The sequence below is a fragment of the Mus caroli genome, chromosome 12 (assembly GCF_900094665.2).
Source record: "Mus caroli chromosome 12, CAROLI_EIJ_v1.1, whole genome shotgun sequence".
Classification (NCBI taxonomy): domain Eukaryota; kingdom Metazoa; phylum Chordata; class Mammalia; order Rodentia; family Muridae; genus Mus; species Mus caroli.
In genome coordinates this window covers 50,526,200-50,530,624 of record NC_034581.1, presented here as the reverse complement: position 1 = coordinate 50,530,624, position 4,425 = coordinate 50,526,200, and the positions used below count along the sequence as shown (strand labels likewise).

The 4,425-nt window shown below is 44.2% G+C and overlaps 1 protein-coding gene across 1 annotated transcript in view; it reads right to left on the bottom strand.

The window, feature by feature from the left end:
• The window catches only part of Prorp (protein only RNase P catalytic subunit), a 483,021-nt gene that overhangs the window by 442,588 nt on the left and 36,008 nt on the right, over positions 1-4,425 (bottom strand). The gene's annotated exons all lie outside the window — the stretch shown is intronic.

Sequence of the window (4,425 nt, the reverse complement as noted above, 5' to 3'; positions counted from 1 at the left end):
AAAGAAAGAAAGAAAGAAAGAAATAGCTTATTTAGGGACTAGAGAGATAGTTTGTAAAGGATCTGATTCAGTTCCCAGAACCCAGGCCAAGTAGCTTTTAACTACCCACAACTCCACTTCAGGTCTCCATAGGCACCTGAATATCCATGGCGCACAAACATACCCTTAGGTGGGTATACTCGCACTTGGGATGCAGAAGCAAGGAGATCTCTAAATTTGAGGCTGGCCTGGTCTACAGAGCGAGTTCAGTACCTTCCTTCCAAATCTTAACTTTCTCTAATCTCAGCACTCAGGAGGCTGAGGCAGGAGGATTGCAGGTTGGTGGACAGACTGGACTACATAGTGAGTTCTACAGTAACCTAGTGCCTCTTTCTTTTAAAAACATGCAGGAGTATTCACCTGTATGTGTGCATGTGCCCTACATGAGTGCTCACTGCCACTGGGGGCCAGAGGAGGGCATCAGATCCTCTGCAACTGGAGTTAAATAGTTGTGACCTGCCACGTGGGTGCTTGGAACCAAACTCAGGTCCTTTGCAAAAGCAGCAAGTGCTCCTGACCACAGAGCCATCTCTCCACTCCCTTTCCCCCTTCTGGATCAAGTCTTCCTATGTAGCCCAGGCTACTGTAGAACTCACTGTGGAGTCCAGTCTGTCCACCAACCTGCAACCCTCCTGCCTCAGCCTTCTGAGTGCTGAGATTAGAGAAAGCTAAGATTTGGAAGGAGGGTACTGAACTCGCTCTGAAGACCAGGCCAGCCTCAAATTTAGAGATCTCCTTGCTTCTGCCTCCCAAGTGCTAGATTGAAGGCATGTGTCACCACCTCCTGGCTCCACTATTTTATTTTTAACAGGCAGTTGAGAGCCACCTGATGTGGGTGTTAGAAACAGAACTTGGGTCCCTTGCAAAAGCGGGATATATGCTCTTAACTACTGAACCATCTTTCCGGCCCCGAAGCTTGTTCTCTTAGTTCCTTAATTTCTATTACCCTTAAAGATGTGAGCTCCAAGTTCAAGCTATGTGATCGCAGTGAAGCTCCCTAAGTAATGAATGCCAGGTCCTTCCTCAATATCCACCTTATCGAGCATATCAGATACGTGATGAACTAGTGACAGAAAAGTATGGAGGTAGAGGCAGATAGTCAGAAGTTCAAGGTCACTGTTGGTTACCTAGTGAGTTCAAGGCCAGCCCAGGCTACTTGGGACTCTAGTCCATAAAACAAAACAAAAAGTAGCCAAGAAGGGAGACAATCCTAACATGCTTGACTATAGGGTATCAGTCCGTAACTCAGGGTGTCTCGGAACTATGGAGGCGAGGCTGGCCTCCAACTCGAGATCATCCTGCCTCTGCCTCCTGAAATCTGGGTTTACAGGCACACACTAGCACACTAACTTAAGCTATGTCTGTCTGAGTTTTCTTCTGTGGAGCTGAGATAGAAATCCAGGCCTCATGCATGCTAGGTAAATTCTGTCCACTGAGCAATGGCCCCAACTCCAAAACATAGTTTCTTCACACTATTTTATTTTATCATGTGTTTTTAATTGTACTGACTTCACTTCTTTTTTTTTTTCTACAAACAATTATCCATCTGACCTGACCCTGATGTGGTCGCACAAAAGGGAATTCAGTGGTGAACGGGATACAGAAGACACAATTGCCATAACTAATCTATACTGATGAAAACAGGAGCTACAGCTGAACGATAACAAAAGCAATAGCAATAACAGCTAATATTCCATGTTCACGATGTGTGTAGTGATAAATGATTTTTGTTGTTTTTGTTTTTAAAATCTCTTTATTTTTTAACTTTGTATTGATTCCTTGTGAAGTTCACATTATAAACCCCAACCCCACTCCTCTCCCCATCCCTTTGTTTCTGCCCTCTGTCCTCTCAACCCCCCATCCCAATAAAATAAAAAAATAAAAGTAAATGAAAAACAAAAGAAAACAAAAAATCGTGTAAAAGTTGTGTAAAAATCGTGGAAGCTGCAGTGTATCTCAGTGTGTCCCACGGGGCACCCTTTGGTCCGCACATCTTTGCTTGCAAATGTTCATCACAATGAGTCACTGGTCTGCTTCAGGGTCTGGTACTGACTGCAATTCTTTTTTTTTTCTTTCTTCCTTTTTTACACAGCAAACTACAACTTTAATGTTTAGACTACTTGCAGAGTGAGAAAGATTCTATCAACTGAGGACAGAATGATGCAAATAGCTCTCTCTCTTTTCTTTTCTTGGATATTTTCTTTATTTACATTTCAAAGTTATCCCCTTTCCTGGTTTCCTCTCCGGAAACCCCCTATCCCACCCTCTTCCCCCTACTTCTATGAGGGTGCTCCCCAACCCACCCATCCATTCCCACCTCCTTGCCCTAGCATTCCCCCACACTGGGGCATAAAGCCTCCACAGGACCAAGGGTCTCTCTCCCAACTGATGGCCAGACTAGGCCATCCTCTGCTACAAATGCAGCTGGAGCCATGGATCCCTCCATGTGTACTCTATGGTTGGTGGTTTAGTCCCTGGGAGCTCTGGGGGGGTCTGGTTGGTTGATATTGTTGTTCTTCCTACTGACTGAAATTCTTAATCAGCTATTATTTGACTATCTGGCCTAGACTGAGTCTAATATTAAGATAGAATTTAGGATTTCCTTTCTTTCTTTTCTTTTTTTTTTTCTTTCTTTTTAAGACAGGAGATCTCTATATAGCAGACCAGGCTGGCCTCAAATTCAGAGATCCACCTGTCTCTGCTTCCTGAATGCTGACATTAAAGACATACACTACCTACCATGCCTGGCCTAGAATTTAGCATTTTTCATTGTCATGAGTGACAGGAAAAAACTTAAGCTACCAGAGAAAGGCCTACAGACAAACAAGAATTATCGTTCCATTTGGACCGTAGCTACACTTGTGAAGTTCGTGCACGGAGGCTTGCACACAGAGTCCTTCAATCTTCATGACACTTTGTGGAGATAGGAACTATCTATCTATTCCCTTTGTACAGACTGGAAGACAGCCAAGGATGGCTTTGAACTTCTGCTCCTTTGCCCGCACTTCTTAAGTGTTAGGACTACAGGTGTGTGCCACCGCATCTGGTTCATGGGGTCCTGGGAATGGGATCCCAGACTTTGTGCATTCTTGGGGGGCTGTGTTACCAAGTGAGCTTCATCTCCAGCCAGGAGATCTATCCTTAATTTCAAAACTAAGATGCCATTTACAGGCTGATTAGAGAAACTAGGAAACCATTTCTGACGACCCAGGATGTGCCCTGAGGATTTTCGGGAGACTGGGCGGCTGTCTGTTCTCTGTCTCCTTCTCCAAAAGTGTGACAGAATCACTCATCTACAGATTTCCTTCTGACAGGCTAGTGGACATACCCACCACCCAGCCTTGATATCCTACTTCCCCCCCAAAACTCAGTCCAATTTAGCTGGTATCTGGCAAACTAATTTTTAGGGCTTTGTGGAAAGCTGAAAACCAAATAAAAGTTAAATGAACACTCAACTTATTTTACAGATTAGATGGGGACTTTCCCAAATGAGTCCATCAAAAGTTGAACTCTTCCAAGCCTGATGGCTCAGAACTGCATTCATCATTTTCTGCCTTGCCTTTGTCAAGAGACAAAGATACTTTCAAACTCCTCTCATGGCAGGAAGCTCAGGAGTTCAAGGCCAGACACAGGCACATACTAAACAAACAAAACCAACCAACCAACCAAAAAAGACAACAACAGAACACAAATCCCCTCATGACTTTTGCAAATAAAGAAAGCATAAATGGCCGAGCTGAGGGAGCTGCACCTCAGAGAAAAGGCTTTGCTTATGTTGGCAACATCTGTTAGACAGGGTGTCCAACTGCAGCACGGCACCAAGCTGAACGAGCCACAAGCTGAAATCCAGGCACTCTCTATAATCTAATCTTTAATTCTGGTTGTTTTTGAGGGATTTATTGTGCACATTTAACTTTAATTTCCTAATCGCTTTGATGCTGTGAAAAAACCATGGTCACAGAGGGGACCACTTGGGAGGCAGAGGCAGAAGGGTCTCTGTGAGTTCAGGCCAGTGTGGGTCTACACAGAGAGACTGCCTCAAAAAGAACAGGAGAAAAAGAGTGAATGAAAAAGGAATGAAAAATCCTGGTAGCTTTCTGTGAACCTGCTACGAGTTGATAAAAAACCAAGGATCACCCAGAGAGAAAACAACTGCACAGGTTAATCTGTGAATCTACCATGTATAGGAAAACATGGAATAGTGACTACCTCGTTTCTCAGTATTATATCTGCTGTATTCATTTTCAAATTAGACAGCTGTGATCCAGAGCTAAACAGTGACTCCAAGAAGAAAGGAGAGGTCAGGAGAGGAGAGAGCCGAGGCTGTACACAAAAGGAGAGGTCAGGAGAGGAGAGAGCCGAGGCTGTACACAAAAGGAGAGGTCA